Here is a 27650-nt window from a genome sequence, read left to right as displayed (position 1 = left end):
AGTAGTTCTAAGTTCTAGGGGACTGATGACCTCAGAAGTTAAGTCCCATAGTGCTCAGAGCCATTTGAACCATTTGAACGAAACAACTTCCTGACATATAAATCTATGCTGGATGTTAACAAATTTCTCTTCTTCAGAAATGCTTTCCTTGCCACTGCCAGTCTACATTTTATATCCTCTCTACTTCGTCCATCGTCAGTTATCTTGCTCCCCCAATAGCAAAATTCATTTACTACTTCAAGTGTCTCATTCCCTTATCTAACCCCCTCAGCATCACCTGGTTTAATTCGATTACATTCCATTGTCCTCGTTTTGCTTTTGTTGATGTCCATCTTATATCCTCCTTTCAAGACACTGTCCGTTCCGTTCAACTACTCTTCCAGGTCCTTTGCTGTTTCTGACAGAATTACAATGTCATCGGCGAACCTCAAAGGTTTTATTTCTTCTCCATGGATTTTAATACCCACTCCGAATTTTTCTTTTGCTTCCTTAACTGCTTGCTCAACATACAGATTGAATAACATCGGGGATAGGCTACAACCCTGTCTCACTTCCTTCCCAACCACTGCTTCCCTTTCATGCCCCTCGACTCTTATGACTGCCATCTGGTTTCTGTACAAATTGTAAATAGCCTTCCGCTCCTGTATTTTACCCCTATTGTAAGTAGCCATTGTAAACAGTACCAGAATGTATGTGTAGTTTTTGCTCCGCATCCCTCCCTTCATTTACTTTACTGTTTAGTAAAATAACCATTACAACTGCTCCCATTCTTTCAGTGTATTTGCCTTGTTTCGCATATCCTGTTTTATAAAAGTAACTTTGTAAAATGAACAGAATTGCAACCCGCCACTGCAGGCTTACGTGCGAACCAGTCGTGAGAGTGCTTCGTTTCGACTGGCCGAGAACCGCACCTAGTGCGGTATTCGAATTTGGCAGTTGATGTATACATGTTTGGGGCTGGTTTGTTTACAGTTCCATTCCAGTTGCTTTTATTGGGTGCATGAGTCTACTTCGAGTAACTGAATGCATATCTCGGATTCGTGCGTAGGTATTATTCAACAACAGTGGTGCTGTAACCTTGTGGGAACAATTCTTGATGTTAGATAATGATGTTTATTTAATTTTCTTCACTCTGGTTTCCTCATGTTTGAGTAATGGTACAGGACGAGTATATGAGCACAGTTTTATTACTTTTCAGTTATACAGTAAATTTAATTTCATTCTTTTCACCTCACACGTGCAGTTAATCAGTGTCAAGTAGCACAATTACGTTCGTTCACACTGTTTAAATTTAAATACACCATTTTCGTTGTCTTTACAGTGCCTTTCTTCAGGCGAAGAAACCAATATATGGCAGGCATTCCAGAATGACTTCGGGAGGACGACGGTTCAATCCCGCGTCCGGCCATCCTGATTTAGGTTTTCCGTGATTTCCCTAAATCACTTCAGGCAAATGCCGGGATGGTTTCTTTGAAAGGGCACGGCCGACTTCCTTCCCCGTCCTTTCCTAATCTGATGAGACCGATGACCTCGCTGTCTGGTCTCCTTCCCCAAACAATCCAATCCAAAAATCCAGAATGACGACAGATCATTTTCGAGGTGCAACCTCTCCTGTACAGGCAAAATGTAGGCTTCTACAACCGAGGCCTCAGCGAAGTTATGCATCGCAGGAAATAATGTGTCGCACTGAATGAGTAGAGGAGGACTAACCCCATCAGTACGGGGCGCGGTGGGAACTTAACCTCTTCGAGGCGATAATTAAAAGCATATAATTCAATCTCGTAAATCTCTATATCAAAGCTGCAATGCTGAATCATTTTTCAAAACTTTGAGAAGCTGATGTATTCTAGAATAATATCTTATCTTCGAAACAATAATATCCTCAGCAAATCACAGTTTGGGTTTCAGAAGGGTTGTTCTTCTGTGAAGGCCATTAACATTTTCATTCGTCAGATTTTGGAAGCATTAAAAAATAAAACAGCGCCTTTTTGGAATTTTCTGCGACCTGTCTAAGATATTTCATTGAGTGAATCACAGTATTGTCCTAGATGAATTGAAGTTTTATGAGATTGTAGGTATAGCCAACCAATGGACGACATATCTAGCAAAAAAAATTAGTAATTCAATCAATATAATCCGGGGACATAATTCTGACTCGGGAGTAATCACATATGGGGGGTCCCCAAGGATGAATCTCGGGTCGTCTATTGTTCCTCATGTATGTAAACGATTCTGTGCCTAATATACAACAGGCAGAACTAATTCAAATGGCTCTGAGCACTATGGGACTTACATCTGAGGTCATCAGTCCCCTAGAACTTAGAACTACTTAAACCTAACTAACCTACGGACGTCACACAACACCCAGTCATCACGAGGCAGAGAAAATCCCTGACGCCGTCGGGAATCGAACCCGGGAACCCGGGCGTGGGAAGCGAGAACGCTACCGCACGACAACGAGCTGCGGACACAGAATTAATTCTTTTTGCAGATGACACAAGTGTTGTAACCAATCCCAGCATATGTACAGACACAGAAGAAATGGTAAACAAAATTCTTGAAGGTATCGTTGACTGGTTTTTTGCAAATGATCTCAGACACAAATTTAAAAAGACACAACATATTCAGTTCTACACGTCTATGCGTACTACACCATTGATAAATGTAAGACGTAGTGAAGAAACAATAAATATGATGGAAACTTCGAAATTCTTAGGTGTCCATATTGATGAGGGTTTAAATTCGAAGCAGCATATTTTGAAACTTCTGAAACAACATAGTTCAGACACATTTGCACTTAGAACCACTGCAAATTTTGGGGAGAGGAAAAAATATAAAGTAACATATTTTGCATATTTTCATCCAATAATGTCATATGGAATAGTGGTCTGGGGTAACTGTCTTTACGATAGAAAGTCCTCAGTGTGCAAAAACGTGCTGTAAGATTAATATGTGGTGGTCACCTACGGATCCTCTTGTAGACATATGTTTAAGCAGTTGGCATTGTGAACACTGCTTCACTGTATATTTAATCCCTCATTACGTTTGTAGTATATAATCCACTACCGTTCAAAAGTAACAATAACGTATATAATTACAGTGCCAGAAGGAAAAAAATGGCATTCATTATTCCACATTAATGTTGTCTTTAGCACAGAAAGGGGTGCACAAACCTGTAACAAAAAAGATTGGTCACTAACTCAGTAATAAACACAACTCGCCATTAAAATTGCTACACCACGAAGATGACGTGCTACACACGCGAAATTTAACCGACAGGAAGAAGATGCTGTGATATGCAAATGATTAGCTTTTCAGAGCATTCACACAAGGTTGGCGCCGGTGGCGACACATACAACGTGCTGACATGAGGAAAGTTTCCAACCGATTTCTCTTACACAAACAGCAGTTGACCGGCGTTGCCTAGTGAAACGTTGTTGTGATGCCTCGTGTTAGTAGGAGAAATGCGTACCTTCACGTTTCCGACTTTGATAAAGGTCAGATTGTAGCCTCTCGCGATTGTGGTTTATCGTATCGCGACATTGCTGCTCGCGTTGTCGAGATCCAATGACTTTAGCAGAATACGGAATCGGTGGGTTCAGAAGGGTAGTACGGAACGCCGTGCTGAATCCCAACGGCCTCGTATCACTAGCAGTCGAGATGACAGGCATCTTATCCGCATGGCTGTAACGGATCGTGCACCCACGTCTCGATCCCTGATTCAACAGATGGGGATGTTTGCAAGACAACAACCATCTGCACTAACAGTTCGACGACGTTTGCAGCAGCATGGACTATCAGCTCGAAGATCATGGCTGCGGTTACCCTTGACGCTGCATCACAGACAGAAGCGCCTGCGATGGTGTACTCAACGACGAACCTGGACACAGGAATGGCAAAACGTCATTTTTTCGGATGAATCCAGGTTCTGTTTACAGCATAATGATGGTCGCATCCGTGCTTGGCGACATCGCGGTGAACGCACATTGGAAGCGTGTATTCGTCATCGCCATACTGGCTTATCACCCGGCTTAATGCTATGGGATGCCATTGGTTACACGTCTCGGTCACCTCTTGTTCGCATTGACGGCACTTTGAACAGTGGAATTTACATGTTACGACTCTTGGCTCTACCCTTCATTCGATCCCTGCGAAACCCTACATTTCAGCAGGATAATACACGAACGCTTGTTGCAGGTCCTGTACGGGCCTTTCTGGATACAGAAAATGTCCGACTGCTGCCCTGGCCAACACATTCTCTAGATCTCTCACCAACCGAAAACGTCTGGTCAATGGTGGCCGAGCAACTGGCTCGTTATAATACGCCAGTCACTACTCTTGATGAACTGTGGTATCGTGTTGAAGCTGAATGGGCAGCTGTACGTGTACACGCCATCCAAGCAATGTTTGACTCAATGCCCAGGCGTATCAAGGCCGTTATTACGGCTAGAGGTAGTTGTTCTGGGTGCTGATTTCTCAGGATCTATGCACCCCAATTGCGCGAAAATGTAATCACATGTCAGTTCTAGTATAATATATTTGTCCAATGAATACCCGTTTATCATCTGCATTTCTTCTTGGTATAGCAATTTTAATGGCCAGTAATGTAAATATCTAACAGCAAAGTAAAATTCGAAAACAAATGGAGGAAGTCCATCCTTGACAGCTCCTACTTTTCCGTCGAAGAATTTCTGTTACTGCAATATGTAAAAGGTGGTAGGCAGGAATTACTAATTCAAAAGTTTATATCTTTTTTTTTTTTTTTGAAACGAAAAAAACCCTTAGAAATGTTCAGAGTGCAATCATATGTACAAAGTAATTTGCGATGTGAATGTAAAACGACTCGTTCCACGTTATTAAGATGTATCGTGCAAAATGATCAATGCAGCATGTAACTAACTAACTAATAGGGCAGATCCGGCAGCACCTAACGGGGTCATCGCAGCAGCAACGAAACTATGTGCCCGGCGGGCAGTCGCAGCTGCCGGGCTGCCCACTCGGAGGAAGGTAGCCGCAATGTGGAACGCAGTGGCAGTGGCAGTGGCTGAGGAGAGCGAGGAGGAGAAGGGCACCAAATTAGGGCCGCGGCGCTGGCCGGTCCATTACCCGCACAACAAGAGACTGGCCCGCCAGACGTCTGCCGCGCTGAGCCGAGCTGCAGTCCCGTTAGCCCCGCACAATGGGAGCGCGCGAGCCGCCGGTTCCCACACCGGCGCCCAGCCGGCAGCAGCCGCTTATCTCTGCAACTACACTACTGCTCCACTGCGCTCCACCTGCATCACCACTGGCCTCGCAGTCTTCCCTTCCCGGTCGCCATCGAGTAATTTTGTTTTCTATTTTCCGGCATCGTCACATTTCCCACCTTCTGTCCAGAGCCTCCACTCCCGTCCGTCACGTTACGGATAGGAAAAATCGACCGGTTAAAATCGATGCAGGTATTTTAGTTCTGAATAACCGGTGTTTTTCGGGATCTGGTCTCGGTTATAACACGACTTTTTTTTTATTTTTTACTAACAACCGACTAAAAAACCGAAATATCAATTAGTCATAGTAGCAGCACTAAAATTAAACATTTCTAATAAAAGGAGTAATTTTTAACACGTTTGTTTGTGTGGCCATCCTCCGCAGCAAGCATATAAATACTTGTTCTGTAAATAAAACTGCCTTTTCCTGCTGCTAGTTATTTATCAAAACTGGTTCAAATGGCTCTGAGCACTATGGGACTTAACTACTGAGGTCATCAGTCCCCTAGAACGTAGAACTACTTAAGGGGCTCCGGAAAGGCTCAAAATCATGAAAAGTTCAATTTTTACTTTTTTGCGTTTTCTGAATCTGCAGACTATTACCTTTTAATAGATATATAATTTATTCAATTCCGAAGACTACAACTATTTTTAATTTTTTTTGAAATGTGTTCTACATGGGCGTGACCCACTGTGGCGCTGTTAAACTGCTGTCAAATGGTGTTATTATTAACGTCCGTGTTCATCAGGTACATTTTAGTGATGTGACATAAAGTATGTGTTGTGGCTAACCTGTGATGGTTCAATATATATCGCTGGTGTGATTGTCGATTGTTTCATGTTTATTTACTCTGTCGTTATCTCGAAAATATTCGTAATTAATTCTGTTTCTTGAGTCTCTGTTTTGTTGAAGTATAATAATGAGTAAAAGTAAAGTTATTAGAAATCCTCTGAAGGCTTTTAAGAAAAGGAGAAATGTTGGAAAGCCAAAGGTATGTGTTATTACTGTAAACAATAAAGACGATGAAAATCCCCAACATAGCTTGTGTCCCAAAGAAGAAGACAGTTGGTGTAAATATAACAAAGGATTGCTAACTGGTGAAGTGTACACTCATAAGCATAGTCTGCCTCATGCAATAATGGAGGTGATAAAACCTATTTTCAGAGACTTAGCAGCACCTGAACTGTTGAAAAAGTGTATTCACGGAAAAACTCAAAACCCCAATGAAAGTGTAAATAGTGTTATATGGTCGAGAATCCCAAAGACTGTATTTGTTGGAATAGAAACACTTCACTTTGGTGTGTATGATGCTGTTGCGACTTTCAATGATGGCAACATTGTAAGGTGCAAGGTATTTAGAAATATGGGAATGAAGATAGGTTCTAACATGGTACGAGCGATGCTTGCTTTAGACAAGGAACGCCTTCGGGCTGCAGACAGGGCTGTAAAGAGTCTAGAAATACAAGCAAGAGTAAACAGGAGGAGGAACAAGAGGAAGCTGGAGGAGGAGTTTGCAGAGGATGAAGATAATCCATCCTATGGACCTGGAATGCACTAAAAAGTTAATCCAATCTTTGTCGCTCGATTCCCAAAACTTTTATTTTCTCATACTAATTACATGTTTTCTAAGGATCTTCCAAACATGTTTTCTTCAAACTTTCAGTAAATGTTACACAGTACCTTCTGCATAATTTAATACAGCCTTTTTCCAAAAAACTGTATATTTTTGAATATATAAATAAAAAATTGCAAAAAAATGTTGTGAATTTTCATTACAATTGAAAAAAAAATCATCTTTAATAACTGAACAAAAATTTTGTAAAATCCATGTGTTAAGTTGTAGCCCTTATTCCAATAAATAATCTGTAAAAAATTCAACTTCCTACCTCAAATACTTTGTGAGGAAAGATGTAATTTATAAGCGTTATTTTAACATTGCAAGTATAGGGCGTTCCGGAGCCACTTAAACCTAACTAACTTAAGGACATCACACACATCCATGCCCGAGGCAGGATTCGAACCTGCGACCGTAGCGGTCGCGCGGTTCCAGACTGTAGCGCCTAGAGCCGCTCGGCCACATCATTTATTTATCCCATACGCGTTTCGCCTTCTCCTGCTCTAAGGCATCATCAGTGGAATGATTTGCTGATCTGCGTCTCCTCACAAAAGATGAAACACGTAATGGAGTCGCAATATTTACGCGGTGAAAAGTAGTGTACGACGAAACAGTTGTATCGAGTGACAAAAGAAAAATACTCCACCACAAGAAAGAGTGAGAAACATTATGAACAGTGTGGGGAAGGTGAGAACACAAATATGTGATTGTGTGGTAGTGATAAAAATGGTAGTGCGACCTTCAGACCAGATGTCAGGAAACGCAAAAAAAAATGGTTCAAATGGATCTGAGCACTATGGGTTTAACATCTTAGGTCATCAGTCTCCTAGAACTTAGAACTACTTAAACCTAACTAACCTAAGGACGTCACACACATCCATGCCCGAGGCAGGATTCGAACCTGCGACCGTAACAGTCCCGCGGTTCCGGACTGAAGCGCCTAGAACCGCACAGCCACCGCGGCTGGCCAGGAAACGCAGATCAGCAAATCATCCCACTGATGATGCCTTAGCAGGAGAAGGCGAAATCCGTATGGGATAAATAAAGTAACTAGCAGCAGGAAAAGGCAGTTTTATTTACAAATGTTTCGAAATATAGCGTTGTTATATAAAGTAGGAAAAGCGATCAGCGCTTTTTTTAATAAAAATGCCGACAAATCCATGCAACAAACACATGGCATAAGAAATGGTACAGCATTGCTAAGACAATATTGACTCTGTTGCCGTGTGTCGTACCTTAAGATATGCGTGTATGTGCAGTGTAAAAGACTTGCCCCCACCTGGTCTATACGGTACTGTCCCGCTGTCGTTGCCGGACATACGTTCTGCTGCAGAATGGCGCCAACCATAGTCTGGAAATGCTTTTACGCAGTGACGTAGCAATGAATTACAACGCTTCATTTGCTTTAAAAGATTAAATATTTGTCTGCCATTTCTGCTAAGTAGTAAAAGAGGGGAGAAATTGTGGTAACAATAATAAACTACGAACTTAACAAAATTTCATTCGTAGCATACAATAAAAATAGCAAGTAGCTCGTCTGCAGCTTGTGCCTACACAATATGGCTTTATCCGCTATAGCACTTGAAATTGGACAGATTCACAAGAAAAATACAATCCTTCGACCTCTGTTTTCACCCTTTGGCAATTATTATTCGTAATGCCCAAGTAGTGGCTGGCTCCGAGCACTATGGGACTTAACATCTGTGGTCATCAGTCCCCTAGAACTTAGAGCTACTTAAACCTAACTAACCTAACGACATCACACACATCCATGCCCGAGGCAGGATTCGAACCTGCGACCGTAGCAGTAGCGCGGTTCCGGACTGCAGCGCCTAGAACCGCGTGGCCACAACGTTCGGCGCCCAAATAGTCGTATGATCCCCTCTTACAACATGATTTTTACCAAAGTTTCAGGAAATTAGAATCAACAGAAGGTTACTGGTGATTTTTTGTAGTATTCAGCGACTTGTAACTTTTCAAGAAAAGCAATGAACTGTGGACACACTTTCTTTTATTTGCTAATATTTATTTTAATATTTTGATTCTTTCTGTCTTGAAACTCAGTGAATCAAAATTTTTCAATCTTTCTTCGATTTCTACGATATAAGCGGAAACCACCACACCTGCTTCACGTACCATTCCATTCCTATTCAGTATTCCAAGGTTAACTGCAGATAACCACGACTCTAATATTAGAACATACCCTCGGACTATCTTCGAGACAACATGTTTCGCTGGTAGCCTGCAGGCACATCGACCATCTCCCGCGGCTAAACCGTGGCGGTAAGGCGCCGACAGTTTCGCGGTACCAGCAATGTTACATCTTGTCAACAGGTCGTTCAGGAGGCTCGCCGAGTTATGCATTTAACAAAATGGGCACTTGTTTGAACACCTCACTTAGTGAACATTCCGGCACCACAACATCCACCTGATGTCCACCAATTACGTACAGTATGTTGCATCTGTGGTCTCGTCCGAAGAGTGAGGTCCCATGTTAAAGTTGGTACCTCATCACGGAACCACACAAGCCAGAGACAGCCGGTGCCAGACGCAGCCACCGATGAGACACATCGACGAAGACATGCCCTAAAGATGTATCGTACCAACACCGACTCAAAGGAAGGCCTCGGCGCTTGTTGGAGACGTCACGTCAGCTAGGCACGGCGAACGCCAGGTCTGTTGCAGGCAGAAACGCCTGGGCGTGCTTATCGCTATAAATCTCTTATTTTTGGTATTGTTTTGGATTCTGCAGTTTTATTTAGATGAAAGATTTTCTTACTATCGTAAAGCTACAAATGAAGATCATAGTTCTGTATTACTGAATCCTGTCGAAACAAACGTAGATCAATATGAGAAGATGTTTTGCCCCATTGCAGCCTTCGGAAATTTTACATTCAAGTAACTATATTTACTTGATCCATTTTGCTATCGAAACCCCCTTACAATGAACTCGTTTCTTTTATTTATTTATTTATTTTCGTTTGACATCGTCACTGGAAATGTGAACTAATTTACATGTGTAAATGTCCAACTGTTGCCAGTCTTTAGATTACAGTCGTTTTCACCGAAAGGAATTCTAAACAGGAAACAAAATAGCTTCATACATCGAAAATACTGCTGAGCTTAAACTTTTTTAAACATGCACATTAGAAAAGATAAATATTCCCCTCTTGCAACTGAAAGGAGAAACTTTATAAGATAAAAAAATTTTATTTGATGAAACAAGTATCTCTGTTTTGCCTCTTCTTCTGTCCCCCACACCATCCACAAACGTGTATAATCGCAAGATATTTCATTAACATTCAGTGCTCCTCACCCCATAGTCAACCAAGATACCTAAAGAAGAGTACCAATATGTTCACAGTTTCTTGTAAAAGCAACCCAGTACAAACGTAACTTCCTCAGGTTTACAAATAAGGTAAAGAAGCACGAATTCTGTTGCTGCTGGACCATCACGTTGTTTTTGTATGTCAGTCCTTAAAACCAGTGGAAATTGAAGTTCAGGAGTACACTATTTGTTAAGAAGTGTAATGAATTGCCCAATTAATTGATTGCAGAAATCTCTCAGAACAATGTGTGTTGGTCAACTACCGCCAATAGTTTCACATTTTCCTGTGTCAGAGAGGGAGACACCACCATTATGAGTATGCCTGCAACAGACCCGTCGTTCGCCGTGCCTTCCTGACGTGACGTCACGAACAAGCGCCGAGGCCTTCCTTTGAGTCGGTGCTGATCGTACGCCGTCGCTGCTGTAAATATTCTTACGTCAGAGCACAATGCCGCTCACCCCATGCAACTCAGTTGGTAGTACAGTCGTAGTTCAGCGAGCTAGTGTCATTGATCAGAATTGTATGCCAAAATTCACAGTTAAATGGAGTGTCATATTTGACTGTCATTCAGTACTATACAAAGTAAAACACGGTTGTCATTATGTTCTGCGAGAGTACTAAATGCATACCTTCCCTCAAGTGGACATGGATATTTTTCAAGTTAAGTATTCCGTATTATATTGTTTCACTGACAACGAACTAATTTCTTCATAAGTTGTATTACCCACTCGACCTCCTACAGGAGTCAAATATATTGAACTGTTGTCTAGGCTTCCTACGACATACATAAAAGCATCTATCTCACAACTTTGAACTTTCTTAGCTCCCTACTAAAATAGAAACATGATTTAAGACTTGGTTTAAATACATCTGTTACATGGTATAAAAAAATAATATTCCATTAAAATGCATTGCTGTAATATTCTGGACAACAACTAAATAAACTATGTTCATAAATCCAATGAAAGAATAGCGTTTCTTATGTTTACTTATTTAACCAAATATTTCTTTCAGTTATTATACTGTAAGTTAGAGAGAAAAACACCTTATCTGAGACACCCGGTATACGTAGGAGAATCTGTAGCTCTCCGCAGTTCGATTTAGGAACACTATTTCCAGCCGCCATCCTTGGCTTTTTCATCGGCATTTCTTATGTGCTTAACGGTATTTCAGGCAGTCGGTCCTTGGTGACACTGTCCAGACAGAGATTCAGAAAATGTGAAATTTGTTGTATCCATTTCTAAAGCCAACTCGCCTCTTGATTTGTTTACAATCCAACGTATATTCCATTCGGTTGATGATACTTTTAGAGCATTCTGAATAGAAATGTAGAACTCAGGCAGGGAAGGGAGACGGAATAATCCAATATAATGCACGTAAGGCGTTACTCATCTCAGTAGGAAAGGGAAGAGTAAATTGGCTGGGATAATAGCAAAATCTTTAAAGGGTGCACTGAAACTCATGGGAGTACCTCTTTTTTAGGGTGAGATCAATGTTCAAATGGAAACAGGGCAACCGAGAGCATAGAAAGACTATTTCTATCAGACTCAATCAAAAGTTTGTTAACAAAAAGTCAGGCGTAGAAAACATTTTTAATAAGCATTTTTAAGTGTTGCAGAGAAAATAGGATACAGTTATTCATTACAAAATACAAGGCATATATGGAAGAGGCAATAACTATGCAATTTGGTAAAACGGAAATTCGACCCACCTCTCCTACTCAAATTAGGAAAATAATAACTTCACTCAAAGGTAAAAGCTTACATGGAACTGATGACATTTCCAATAGAGCCACATATGTAGCAGCTCACTGAAACAGGGCGTTTTTTCCAGATAGACTGAAATAAGCCATTGTTAAATGATTTCATAAAAAAGGGGACAAGTCTGATGCTAAGAACTACCACCCAATCTTACTTCTGACAGCTTTATCCAAACTTCTTTGAAAAGTAATGTATTCGTGAGTAGCATCTCATATTTGAAAAAATGAAGTAATAACAAAATTTCGAAAAACCGAACATCACCCACTGGGATATTTTGTGACATGTCAAAGGCTTTTGACTATGTGAATCATGAAATTCTTCTACATAAGCTTAAGTGTTGTGGTATGAGTGGGACAATGGACAAATATTTTAATTAATAGTTAACTGGAACAATGCAGAAGGTTGAAATTAACAGTACAGATAGAGGACTCGCTGATTTTTGCAGACTAACTGGGGAGGTATCACGAATGGTGTCCCACAGAATTAAGTCTTGGGTCCCTTATTGTTTTTAATATATATTAATAACTAGCCAATCTGTATTCTTGAGGATGCAAAGCTAGGTTTTCTTGCTGATGATACAAGTGAAGCAATCATACCCAACAAACAAGAATCAGTTGAGGAAATTGTAAATAATGTCATCCAGAAAATTATAAAGTGGTTCTCTGCAAATGGACTCTCACTAAAACACAGTATATACAATTCTGTACAGTAAATGGCATAACATCACTAATAAATACAGAGTTTGAACAGAAGTATGTTGCTAAGGCAGAATATTCATAATTTCTGGGTGTGTAAATTGAATTGGAAGATTGATGATCTGATGAAACAGATAGATTCAGCTACTTATGCTATTAGGATTATTGCAAATTTCGGTAATAAATGTATCAATAAATTAGCCTACTTTGTGTATTTTCTTTCACTTCTTTCGTATTCATATTTTGGGGTAATTTATCATCAAGAGAAAAAGTATTCATTCCACAAAACTGTGTAATCAGAATAATAGCTAGCACCTACCAAAGATCACCGTGCAGACATTTATTTAAGGAACTCTGGATATTCACCGTACCTTCACAATTCATATATTCACTTATGAAATTTGTTATTAATGTCCCATCCTAGTTCAAAAATAATATCGAAGTGCAGAGCTACAGCACTATAAGAAAGGATGATCTTAACTATTCTGGGTTAAATCTCACTTTGGCATAGAAAGGGGCGAATTGTGCTGCCACAAAAATCTTTGGTCATTTGCCAAAAAGTATTAAAAGTTTGACAGATAGCCAACCAACATTTAAAAACAAATTAAAGGAATTTCTGAATGTCAACTCCTTCTACTCAAGAGATGAATTTTTAGACATGAAGTAGTAACTGTAAAAAAAAATCATTATATTGTGTAAAGAAAACTTATGTCAAACTGACACGTTCCACATCATTATGAAATATCGTATTCAGGATCTATGGAACAAGTAATTGGTTCAAATGGCTCTGAGCACTATGCGACTTAACTTCTGAGGTCATCAGTCGCCTAGAACTTAGAACTAATTAAACCTAACTAACCTAAGGACATCACACACATCCATGCCCGAGGCAGGATTCGAACCTGCTACCGTAGCGGTCGCTCGGCTCCAGACTGTAGCGCCTAGAATCGCACGGCCACTCCGGCCGGCGGAACAAGTAGTAATGTAATGTAATGTACTTATGGTGTGCTATGCTGTCTATTAGTTACCTCTCTATGTCCGACGTTGTCATACCGGCCACATAATGTAGTTTTTCGATGCATGTTGCTTCCAAATGCCTTGTAACTATGAAAGTACAGTACTGCCCGACATTGAAAATAGGTACAACATACTTCATTATTTTTGTCAGAACAACACATTTATTTTGTAAAATAACTCAATTTCAATTAATACAGCGAAGCTGGATACCAGTGTGGAAAAGAATGACAATTTATTTATTTAATTGATCACATGTGCACTCCCACAAAGTAAATCCCTACATCCAGTTTGGTGAGATCTGTGAAATGAATGAATGTATGGTCGTCTGCTAACTGCAGATAGTGAATGTGAATATATGATCATCTTTGAGACGATCCTTTGGCCACCTTTGGTGGGACCAAAGAGATGGAATTTACCTGAGCTTTGAGCGCCTGAAATGTGGCTGACCAATACGGTAGCAAGGTGCTCCCCCACTTCAGCAGAGGTGCGAGAGGACCTGAAGAACGGCCATGTTTCAGCACTCTGCCGCTGGATCTTGTGCTGTTAAGACCTGTCTTAGGTGTGCTCCGTAAAGACAAAAGAGTGGAGACATTGTATGCATGTGGAATATTTAAGAGTAGTTTGAAATAATAATTTCTCTATTTCAGGAACTTTTGTGGGGAGAATTAAATGTCAGGCAGGTAATATTAATGGGATTGTAGTAATCTTCGGAAGTGACTAACGGTCACAATGAAACCACGTGTAGCAATAATTTGAAATACTTCCCTGTGCTTAAGTTAAGCTGAATTACTAGTGTGTGTACAATAAGTTGAAATATTTAAGAAATAGCGTGTGTACCATAAGTTGAAATATTTAAGAAATGGCGTGTGCAGGACTTGAAATTAGAGACGAGTACTTCCACGTGGTGAGTACTGTGTGAGTCTCAATCTGTGTATGAGACAAAGGATAAAGCGAAGTACTCGTCCATGGTATCAGTTGAGGACTCGCGTGTGTGATGAATATGTTCTTAATATTACTTTGCGTGATATGATTCCGTGTGACGCTAGATTCAAACTCTCAGAGAGAAGCAAGGTGAGTCGGCCGTCTATCCAGCAACGCCACTTGGCTTGCATTGCACAGGAAGACGTGCATATATCTCCAGAGTTCCTAGTAGGAAAGTAGAATTACAAAGTGGGGCAGTGTCGTGTGAAACTGGGATAAATACTAATTGAAGTGGGAGAGCTGAAAGTGATAGTGTTGTGACTATTTATTGTATTGTATTCCATGTCGTAGTGTGGTGTATGTCATGTAATTTGGGTATGTGTGGTTTGCATGGGAGAGTAGCAAGGTAGTTTCAAAAGATTAGTGGGTTATGCATGTTCCTTTTGTACTGATCGGTCTGGAGGAAAGTTTCGTGATGATGATTGTGAGAGTCGAAGTGTGAGAAATAATAAAAGATCCACCATCCTATCCAGAAAGTGCACTGTAGCGTTAAATAATTACGAGACCATAAGGTAGAGAATCACCAATGTAAAGCCATGCCCACTGGGCGGAATTTCTCATGTGTTATTGTTGTAGGTTATAGAATTTGTGTGTTTAGGTTATAGAATTTATCGGAATAAATAAGATAGTGAAAAGAAAAAGGTTGGTGGCCTTTTCCTTCGAATTGTATGTTGTCATAATGTCCCGAATTTATAATGTGTGCGCCACTCATATTCAGTGCGATGGCCACGTGTTGACAAAAGCCGTTAAATAAAAAGGAAAGAAAATGTGGTATTCCCAGTGCGTAGTGAACAGTCAGAGTTCTGTAAATTACTGATAGTCAGATGCGTGTTTCCGTTGCGTATTATTCATATAGGAAGATAATTTGTAACTTAATTGTGAGTACGAGAGTTCATGTTACTCGATAAATAAGAATGAATCCACACGCTTGGCAGACCACTCATCTTGCAGGCCCGACTGCTTGATGCCACAGTATGAGCAAGGCATGTGGGTGCCTCTCAACTACTCTGAAGGTTTCATTAATCACAATACCAACGCCGTTTTTTGCGGACTGAGCTGCACATCCTTCTCGGAGATGGAGTTAAGAGTGTATTTTTTTCTGGGCTGACAATGTTGTCGGGTATTAAAATAACGACTATTTTGAGTAACAACCTGATTCTAGGTTACACCCACATACACACAAGTGCAGCACTCCTACAATTGTCCCCTTCCCACTACCACTACGTTACCTTACTAGGTTTGCGGATAAACTGCAAAGCAGCTGGAAATCGTCACACTGGATTTCTAAAGCCAGGTCATCAAACTGTATGAAATTTATGGTGTGGGGGATCTCTTTAGGTGGTCAACGGAGGGAAAATGACGCAACTTTGCGGGGAGTTGATGATTGGTTCACATATTTCCCATGCAATAAGAAAATTGAACAGCGCAGGGAAAACATAGCTGCACACAAACACATGCAAATAAAACGCCATAGCCCCAAAACCGACCGCATCCGCACACTGCTCAAATGGTTCTGAGCACTATGGGACTTAACATCTGGGGTCATCAGTCCCCTAGACTTAGAACTACTTAAACCTAACTAATCTAAGGACATCACACACATCCATGCCCGAGGCAGGATTCGAACCTGTGACAGTAGAACCAGCGCGGTTCCGGACTGAAGCGCCTAGAACCGCTCGGCCACAAGGCCGGCCCCGCACACTGCTCCTCAAACATCTTTTCCCATACGCTACAACTATTTTCAATGCATGGTTTGAAACATACTACTTCCTCTTGGCGAGAGTGTGTACAAAAGTAAATACACTACCCAACTGAAAATTAAGTTCACTCCTCAAAAAGGTTTTCTTTTAGCAGAAAGGTCAGTGCTCACACACCCTAGCAACGGCTCTCAGCAACACCTTTGAATTAATAATCCTAGAACCTACAAGCAAATCCCGTACGGCATCGTGATGTCAACAAGAATAACTTTTGTGCCGTTACACATTCCGGAATCCCGCAGTCCCTGCGCGCGACACAAAAATCCTGGGAAGCCGGCAGATAAAAATACCATCCACATTCTCAAGCTCCTTATCTGAAACGGTAAGTCTTTTATCTGTATCCGTTAAGTCCTTTAACCGCGTCCGCGGATTTTAAATTCTGTAAACCACTTTAACCCACTTGGAACGCTGGAACTCTGGCGGTACGCTTGCGTTGCCCTCAATTTTTGCCAGCATTCGTCGGACGTCGCAATTCAGAAATCATAGACATGGAAAAACTGGTAGAAGCCGACCTCGGGGAAGATCAGTTTGGATTCCGTAGAAATATTGGAACACGTGAGGCAATACTGACATTACGACTTATCTTAGAAGAAAGATTAAGGAAAGGCAAACCTACGTTTCTAGCATTTGTAGACTTAGAGAAAGCTTTTGACAATGTTGACTGGAACACTCTCTTTCAAATTCTAAAGGAGGCAGGGGTAAAATACAGGGAGCGAAAGGCTATTTACAATTTGTACAGAAACCATATGTCAGTTATAAGAGTCGTGGGACATGAAAGGGAAGCAGTGGTTGGGAAGGGAGTGAGACAGGGTCGTAGCCTTTCCCCGATGTTATTCAATTTGTATATTGAGCAAGCAATAAAGGAAACAAAAGAAAAATTTGGAGTAGGTATTAAAATCCATGGAGAAGAAATAAAAACTTTGAGGTTCGCCGATGACATTGTAATTCTATCAGAGACAGCAAAGGACTTGGAAGAGCAGTTGAACGGAATGGACAGTGTCTTGAAAGGAGGATATAAGATGAACATCAACAAAAGCAAAACGAGGATAATGGAATGAAGTCGGATTAAGTCGGGTGATGCTGAGGGAATTCGATTAGGAAATGGGACACTTAAAATAGTAAAGGAGTTTTGCTATTTGGGGAGCAAAATAACTGATGATGGTCCAAGTAGAGAGGATATAAAATGTAGAATGGCAATGGCAAGGAAAGCCCTTCGGAAGAAGAGAAATTTGTTAACTTCGAGTATATATTTAAGTGTCAGGAAGTCGTTTCTGAAAGTATTTGTATGGAGTGCAGCCACGTAAGGAAGTGAAACGTGGACGATAAATAGTTTGGACAAGAAGAGAATAGAAGCTTTCGAAATGTGGTGCTACAGAAGAATGCTGAAGATTAGATGGGTAGATTACATAACTAATGAGGAGGTATTGAACAGAATTGGGGAGACGAGGAGTTTGTGGCACAATTTGACTAGAAGGGATCGGTTGGTGGGACATGTTCTGAGGCATGAAGGGATCACCAATTTAGTACTGGAGGGCAGCGTGGAGGGTAAAAATCGTAGAGGGAGACCAAGAGATGAATACACTAAGCAGATACAGAAGGATGTAGGTTGCAGTAGGTACTGGGAGATGAAGAAGCTTGCACAGGATAGAGTAGCATGGAGAGCTGCATCAAACCAGTCTCTGGACTGGAGACCACAACAACAACAACAACAACAACAACAGACTAAAAACTTGGAGGACCATAATGGCCACATTTTAGTACGAAATAGGCTGTCATTTCTTAATACGTTCCTTAAGTTACTACATTCTGCCGCAATTTCTGAAACGGATTTTCTGAATTTTTTGCATTTCTTCAACAACGGCAAGTCAAATGAAGTGATGTTGCGAGCTGCAGACTAAAATGTTAGTCACACAGTTCATTTACCAAATGTACGTTGATTCACCATAATCAGGTAAAGTCGTACGGTCGTCAATATAATAAGCGTTGTGTTGCTCACTTCTAAATTTTCGTAAGAGAAACATTGAGGCATAACCGATTTAAAACTAGTTATTATTTGCGTCGTATGTTACGCACGAACAGGAGTAATATTGTGTAGCTACCATAGGAATGGATAGTGTATCGTACAACAGCCTTCATGTCGCTTTGTGGACACAAGCATGACTCACACGTAAGTCAGCTTCTGGTGCGAGGGAAATAGGATGTGTGGAACATCTGGAACATCGTCATGTCACCACCTTTAGACCTTGCAAATGTCAACAGTGTATACTCCGTCTTCAAGCAATATAGTCAGTATAGGGGCAGTCCATCCCGAATGGGTAAGAGTTATGATTTTGAAAATAATCATTATTATCTATTGCTAGCAGTGAAAATGTAGATGAAAATCGTAGTATTAACATTCTCCTGTAACTTTTAACCAGAAAGTAATTATTATTGTCGACATCTTCAGATGCATTCGTGGATACCTGCAGAACCAGAACAGTGTTGTTATTAAACTTTCGCTGCTTGAGAGGGCCTCCATTAGAAATGAATGATCGTATGACAACGAAACTTTGTGGAAACGTTTGTAAGGGCACGCGGACGAGAAATAACGAATAAACCTTAAAATAAAATTTTAATTTCCACGTGAAAAGGTAACACTTGTTAACTTCGTCCAGCAGTCTCAGCCATGGCCGCAGTACCTTCAACAGTTTGTGGCGCAATTGGCCATCGACCTCTTCCAGGAGCAGTACCCAAATTATCAGTTACTTCGAACTTCCGAATCATGTTCCTCAACCCCGGTGCGGAAAGACGACCGCTCATATTCCTTTAATGCGTCGATATTCGCGAAGAACAGCAGTAGTATTGCTGTTGATGTGATAAAATAACCTTACGACTAAACCCCTCTTCACCCTGTTCAGACCCATGTTGACTGTCTGCAACTGTAATGCACACAGATGCTTGTGTTTCAACCCTACGTCGCCGTGCCAGTACCGGCGCCTAATGGCAAGTCATGACACTACTACTAGCCTACTAACAAGGCAAATCCTACAGCGAACAGTCTGAACATCATTCCTACAAAAAGACGGTAAACAGTTTTCATTCTACACTGACCCAAGTAGCGAAAGTCAAATTACAATCACTTTGTTCATTGGCGGATACCCGCAGCCATGCAGAGTTCAAGCTACGGCAGAAGAATAAAGCCCCTGAGTGGCGTTCTTGGACTTCGAGAAACAGTCGGCAGTTTCTGGCACCACGGTCTCATACATAAACTAGATCAACCTGAATGCCCAGCGCAGAAAATCTGGATTGCAGATTCCCTTCTTTCAAAGGGGCAGTCCTTTACTGGGAACGGAATTCACACCACCCAGACATGACAAACTGTGCCAGCCCTACAGCTGGGCTCATTGCTGTATGCTGTGCGGCACACTTAAAAAGGCCGGTGGCAAAGTCACTGCGTGTGCTACAGGCACTGCGATTTACAAAAGCTGTCGATTTACAGGTGGCTGGCGTATCTGGAAAGAAAACGTTTAATACACTCCGTCACGGAATCTGAAATGAATTCACCACTTCTCGCCCTGTAGTTTAATCGAAATAGATGGCTTGGAAACGGAAATCACCAGCTTGCGGTATTTTTTGTAGTGTTACAAAGTATGGAATACGGCACTCATACTTCACTCGCTTCAGTAACACAACGTAATGAGAACAAACTTTTGTATTTGATATATTTATTAGCTCCTGTTAGGCGTGACATCTGATTTCTCGTTTTATTTTCTTTTATTTCATTTCTACCGAACGGGCGTAGGCAGAGCCAAGTTCATCCAGTCCCCATAATCTGAGGTATCGAAAGTCATGGGATAGCGATATGAACATATACAGATGGTGGTTGTATCAAGTACACAAAGTAAGGGCAGTGAATTGACGGATCTATCACTTGTGCTCACGTGACTCATGTGAAAAGGTTTCCTGCGTCATTATGGCCGCACGACAGGAATTCACAGACTTTGGACGTGGAATGCTAGTTGGATCTAGACGCATGGGACCTTCCATTTCGTAAATCGTTAGGGAATTCAATATTATGAGATCCACAGTGTTAAGACTGTGCCGAGAATACTAAATTTCAGGCATTACCTCTCACCGCAATCAACACAGTGGCCGATGACCTTCACGTAACGACCGAGAGCAGCGGCGTTTGCGTAAAATAACCGTAGAAATCAGTGTGGAACGAACGACGAATGTATCCGTTAGCACAGTGTGGTGAAACTTGGCGTTAATGGGCTATGGCAGCAGACGACCAACGCCGAGTGCCTTTGCTAAGAGCACGACATCGCCTGCAGCGCTTGTCCCGGACTCGCAACCATATCGGCTGGACCCTAGACGACTGGAAAACCGTGGCCTCGTTAGATGAGTCCCGATTTCAGTTGGTAAGAGTTGATGATAGGATTCGAGCGTGGTGCAGACCTCACGAAGCCATGGACCCAAGTTGTCAACAAGGCATTGTGCAAACTGGGAGTGGCTCCATAATTGTGTGGGCTGTGTTTACATGCAATGGACTGGATCCTCTGGTTCGAATGAACGGGTCATTGACTGGAAATGGTTATGTCCGACTACTTGCAGACCATTTTGAACTGTTCATGTTCCCAAACAGCGCTTGAATTTTTACACATGGCAATGCGGCATGACTTCGGGCCACAATTCTTCGCGTTTGGTTTTAAGAACATTCAGGACAATTCGAGCGATTGATTTGGTCACCCAGATCGCCCGACATGAATTCCATCGAATATTTATGGGACATAATTGAGAAGTCAGTTCGTAAACGAAATCCGGCAGCGGCAACATTTTCGCAAGCTTGGCTCCATATTTCTACGAGCAACTTCCAACGACTTTTTGAGTCTATGAGACGCCGAGTTGCTGCACTACTCAGGGTAAAATGGGGTCCGACAGATATTAGGAGGTATGCAATGACTTTTGTCACTTCAGTGTAAATCAAACATGGCTCGTTGAGCGGGCCGTTCAGGAACGTGCGATGCGTTCTCTGATCGTAAGATGGTCAACTTCGGCTGACTGCTTTATCAGTGCACGTTATGATATTATTGTTACGAAAGTGAAACGTCAGAACTGATTTTTATTTGCGTTCATTTGAGTTTGAGTTCTTGTTGTAATCAGATGCTGCACCATTGAATCTGAGATTACAATAAAAGCTACTGCAACTACAGGTTATTCGGTAAAACTGATTATTTGGCTTGTCAGAAAACAAACACAATTGATGTACAACAACTACTACGGAAGATGACCATTCAAACAAACATTTATTTTTTTAATTACCATGAGAAAAGCTTAGGCAGTTACAATGCGAAAAGTTTCTCCGTAATTTACCCAGAAACAAGCTCTAAAGACTCGGTTGATTAAATTGATCGACATCATACCCTAAGTAAATGCACCAAATCGAATGTGGTCACTTAACGAAAGAAATTTGGAAATATCAGTTACAGAAGGAAACGATTATTAAAAGAATATTCTACGGATATTTATCATTATTTTTTAATTAAACTTATTGGCTTTTCGCGGCACACAATACAGAAGATATACCTGTTTACATCAGTGAGTACAATTAAATTTTAAAAACACTTATTTTGTATCTAATAAAACAGAAAACAGTCATGATATTTCTGGGATTTGTATCTTCTTCTAGTAGGTAACGCACTGTTAAGCTACTATTTTGATGTTATAATTTCATTAATGTTTTAATATTTGTTGGTATGGGCCGGCCGGTGTGGCCGTGCGGTTCTAGGCGCTTCAGTCTGGAACCGCGTGACCGCTACGGCCGCAGGTTCGAATCCTGCCTCGGGCATGGATGTGTGTGATGTCCTTAGGTTAGTTAGGTTTAAGTAGTTCTAAGTTTTAGGGGACTGATGACCACAGATGTTAAGCCCCATAGTGCTCAGAGCCATTTGAACCTTTTTTTTGTTGTTATGGGGTCTTCAGTTTTACGAGGTTTCCCCACAGTTTATACTGATGTGGGATGTATTTGGAACATCCCAACACTGTATGATCAAGATTTCCGTCGTGTTCTGGACGTTCGATACATGTGGTGCACCGCTGAATCTGAGATTACAATATAACGCTACTGCAACTACAGTTGAAACTTTATTCAGTAAAACTGGTTATTTGCCTAGTGAGGAAATGTGTGACTCCAATACTGTACAGATGTGCTAGGAAACATGGGCGTCGTAACCTTATTCTAATAATTGATGTCACATATCTCCTTGGGAGATTTTTATGACTGCACCAAGGTTTCGTTGGTATAGTACGCTGAACTGAAGCGAACGAAAAATCCTTTTTTTGTTGCGATATTTGCCACTCGGTTTCCCATAGCTTGTAACCCTCTTTTTCTGATACTTGTAGAAAGTTGCAATACGGAAGCTGTGTAAATAGCGGGTCCCCTTCTCTGATACTTTACAATCTGCTACTTCATTATCCCAGATACCTGAGTGTCCCTTTACCCATATTAGATGAACGGGTTTATTTTGTTTGTTGGCTTTCTTTATTAATTGTAGCACATCATATATACAGCTGCTATCAGCTTTCCATATTCGATGTTCTAATTGCTCCAAAGGACTTTTAAAGCTAGCCAGAGTTACTATTTTGTTCCCTTTTCAGTTCCAAACTTAGTTGCTTCTTTAACTGCTGTTACTTCTGCAGTATAAGCACTACTTAACGTCGCAATCAAAATATTTTAGCTATCTGCAACCTAGGGCACTAATAAGTGTAACCAACTCCACCTCTTCTTTTAGATCCATCACTATGCACTCTAGGAAACAAAAACGATTCACAAAAAGGAATTATCCAAATGAGTCGGAAATCGGTAAGTGTGACGTAGACGTATAGACAAACAAACGATCACAATTTTAGAAAACTTGGACTATTTATTCAAAAGACGGATCTTCTCAAACTGGGCAACTTAATAACGTATCGATCCACCTCTTACCCTTATGCAAGTAGTTATTCGGCTTGGCAGTGACTAGTTGTTGGATGTCATCCTGAGGGACAGCGTGCCAAGTTCTGTCCAACTGGCGCGTTAATTCGCAAAAACCCGAGACGACTGGAGAGCCTTGCCCATAATGACCCTAACGTTCAGTGTTTGGGGAAGATCGCTCGTCACTGTCTGGCCCCATGGCTGGCGACAGTCAGGGCGGTATCCCACCGCTGTTTCGGGCGTCTCCAAACGCGTTTTCGCTGGTCTTCGGGGATCATTTCGAAGTGCAACTCATCACTGAAAAGGATTCAACTCCAGTCAATGAGATTGCAGGGCAAGACGTGTCTGGAGCGGCCTGGAGAACAGTCGGATACCAACCTAACTGTTGCCCATCATCTAGGAGTGGTGGTCTGGGGAGTCATTTCTCTTCATACCAGGCAGCACCATACCAGCACAGCGGTATGTCGACGATATCCTACCCCCCGTCCCACCCCCCTCCCCACCTTGTCACCCGTTTTGTTGCCCTTCATGGTAAGCCATCATGCGCTTACATTTCAGCAAATAATGCCTGCCCGCAGACGGTGAGAGTTCCTACCAATTGTTTTCAAGTTTGGCAAATCGTACCTTGGCCAGCAAGGTCACCGGTTCTCTCCCTAATTGAAAGCATTTCAAGCATTATGACCAAAGCCCCCCAACCGTCGCGGGATTTTGACGATCTAACGCGCCAATTGGACAGGATTTGAGACGATGTCCCTCAGCAGAACTCTATTAATCGATGCCAAGCCGAGTAATTCCTGCGTAAGGGTCAGAGGTAGACCAACGTGTTACTGACTTGTTCAATTTGTGAAGGTCTTTCTCTTAAACAAATCATCTAACCTTCCTGAAATTGTAATCATTTGTTTGTCTGTACATGTACATTACATCTTCCGACTACACTCTCATTTGGATAATTTCTTCATTTTTTTTCTTAGTAGGTATATATGTAAAGAAACTGGCCATCTGGTTTCCTGGAAATTTGTTACCTCATTGTTAGCTCTAAATTTTGGACCCATTCTGTCTAGCAGATAAAAAAACGTCAGGCTGACAACCTGTTACTTACCAGTAGCAACAATATCTACTTACTTTATAGAAAGCGTTTGTCAGGGAAAAAACGCACTGACTCTTCTTTGCACGAAAGCGACTCAGTATGAATATCTACGGACTAAGCATAGCGCACTGCACATGTTGCCAACTTCAAACCGAAACAGTCAAGTGGCGATCGAAATAGTCAAGTGACGTTGTTACGATGCTGTTTATAATTGGCATTAAGAATGAGACTTTAACACTACGATCAGTTTTCTTATTTTCAGACTTTTGTTTTTGTTAGTAACAGCAACGACATTGAACTAATGCTGCAAACAGCGACGAGATTAAGTTACTTCTGACAGGTAAGTGAGTCTAATTATACACGGGGAGTTCAATAAGTAAAGCAATACATTTTTTTCCTGAAAGCAGGTTGGTTTTCTTCGGTGCACCATATTATTCGTCACTCTTTTTGGTGCAAAACCATATTTTTCAACATGATCTCTGTTCAATGCGACAGCCTTACGCCTCCTTACTGGGAGGGACTGTGTGCCCCCGCGGTACCACTCTACTGATCGAAATTGGTGCCAACAGTGACGCCTAGTTGGGCAACGAGGTGTTGGATTGTGATCCGTCGATTGCCTCGAATGAGAGTGTCCACACGTTCTAACGTTGCTAGTCACAGCTGCGTGCGGCCGGCAGGTACTCGGGAGATCGGACAGGTTTGAGAGACCTTGTTGCGATGATGGCAGACGCCTCGCCGAACAACTCACCGTGCGTTTGTTCATCCAGGTCTCTACAGAGACTCTGCAAGCGCCTATGAATATCTGCGACGCTCTGGTTTTCCGCCAAAGAGAATCAATGACAGTTCTCTGTCTCCATTACAGACGCCGTTTTGAAGGCCATCTATAGCGCCGCCACACACCGGAACTTCATGCGACTAAAGGGAGAATATTCTAAGAGGTCCCACAAAAAATTGTGCATTTTCACTCGAAATTAGCTGTGAAAAAAAAATTGCTACATTACTTACTGAACCCTCCTACTAGTTATCTTTCCAGTAAGAGGCTCTTTATGTGTTTTTAGTACCGAGACGCAGTTGAAAGAAGGTATAGAATCGTAGGGTTAATTCATGTAACTGTATGACCATATATTTAGGAAAGATAAATCTGATAGCGTGGGAGTGTGTTACTAGTCAATCCGCTGAATGTATTCATATTTCGAACGATATGCACCTGCAGTTAAGATCTGTATATCATAATCCGTGTCGTTACCTCTGTATTACACAGATTTTCAAACTGTTATGTTAATTTCAAAGTAGTCACAGTAGGAAACTGTGGTATTAGTATCTATGACGCGGTGCCTAAGTACGTGCGATGAAGATTGAAGTACCGCTAAGTTCTATGAACTAATAATTGTATCAGAAAGCAAAACACGAAGAATTTCGTCCCTTAAAATGTTTCAGCATGAGATGAATCGCTACTTTGATGTATCTCATAGCTCCAAAAATTATATTATTCGGAAGGCCTTAACTTTGGCGTCCTGGGAAGTCTTTCGTAATGCCGCCGCAGCATAATTGATTGAAACAGAGACTCGGCAAAGCGATTAAGTGCAATACAAAATCTAAAACTAAAAAAGAAACTTCTGTAGAAGATATATGAGCTGTGACACTTGCAAACAGTAAAACAGCTTTCAGCCAAGTTCACTGAAGGTACCGAATGCAAAGTATTAAGATACGTGTACAGCATCAACGGTGTGATTCAACGCGATCTGCCTATACTAGCGATGTAATGATATCCCAAATCTTGAAGGTGATTACGGACAACAAATACTTACGCCGTATGATAATTACCTGACATCTGCAGTCAGCATATTTTGGCAACAGTAATTCTGCTCCACCCATTTACACACGTACTAAACAGGGTGTTAACGTTTAAAAGATCACAAAGGGATGTAGATGACGCGGATACAAGTAATGTAATGTAAGACCCATGGGCCGCATATGTCAGGAAATATCCGAAAAGTGGATGACAAATGATGGAAATGTGATGTCATCAGATGACGTACCTCGCCGCACTTGCAAAGGATTCGACTTGTCGATTCTGCTCTCGTTGGTAGGGGACAGCGTTGCACATCGCTGCATATTAAGCTCCAAAAAATCTGGCCGTTCTCAAACGGCCTTCTCTTCGAGTGCTAGCCGATCGTTGGATGCTTTGTACGACCCTGCAGCCTTCCCTTCCCTGGTTACACCACGGGGGGAGGGCCAGGATCGCTGTCTTCGGATGAAACACTTTTCCCACCGCCTGGTCTGCAGTAGGACTGGCGGGGACACTTTCACCACCACCAAGCCGTAATTTTTTTGGAAAGTATCGAAGGTAAGTTTGGCGGAATGCAGTATCCAAGAAAGATGTGGTCGGGTTCACTGTCCATCAAAACTTATTCTGGCGTCCAATCTGCAGTCTTTCGTGCTTGTGACCATCTTGGTGGCATTCTGGTGCCAATTACTCCTCACCAATCTTTGAATATGGTTCAGGGAGTAATTTTTCTTAGAGACCTCATTCTTAAAACTGATGAACACAGGGCCAAACTGGAACGAAGAAGTACTCATTTTGTTTGGTGTATTCAGAGAAGGTCGTAAGGACAGTTGCACAGATCCTGGTGCCTTTATTCTCCATCTGATGGGATACTTGCCCAAAGAAGGTCAAGGTTATGTGTTATCAGTGTGATTTGAAGCCGTACATCTCGCCACCCACGCGGTGTTGTCGAAACTCTTTTTGTAAATCTGGTTTAGTGTAAACGCAGAAGTTATAAAATTATTGTCCTCGGCGTAACAAAGCAAAAGCTGTTCTTCTTTTGTGTTTCTTTCCTTCTGTCCCTTCTTTCCTGTTTACAGGCTTTATTTAGTAAAGAAAACGTGGTAATGACGCAGTTCGGAAACTTATACTCAATTACTTCTGATGCTAGTTTTTTTGTTGTACTATACTCTGCAATAAACCAATGGAGCCCACGAGCCCTGTAAATGAAACAGTTAATATTACTTCAATGTAAAGGCATAATTGTCAAACCCAATGAAAAATTCGAACCCTCAACCTCACGCGCTGTAATAGTGCACCTACATCCAAGCCACACCGACGTGAATACTTGACTTGGATTGGGATGACCAGGTGCGACAGACCAATAAGCTCAACCACTGTATGTGCGACGGGGTACGTCATCTGGTGACGTCACACTTTCAACATTT

This window comes from Schistocerca nitens, chromosome 4 (genome assembly GCF_023898315.1).
Source record: "Schistocerca nitens isolate TAMUIC-IGC-003100 chromosome 4, iqSchNite1.1, whole genome shotgun sequence".
Lineage (NCBI taxonomy): Eukaryota > Metazoa > Arthropoda > Insecta > Orthoptera > Acrididae > Schistocerca > Schistocerca nitens.
Note: the sequence above shows the minus strand (reverse complement) of the source record.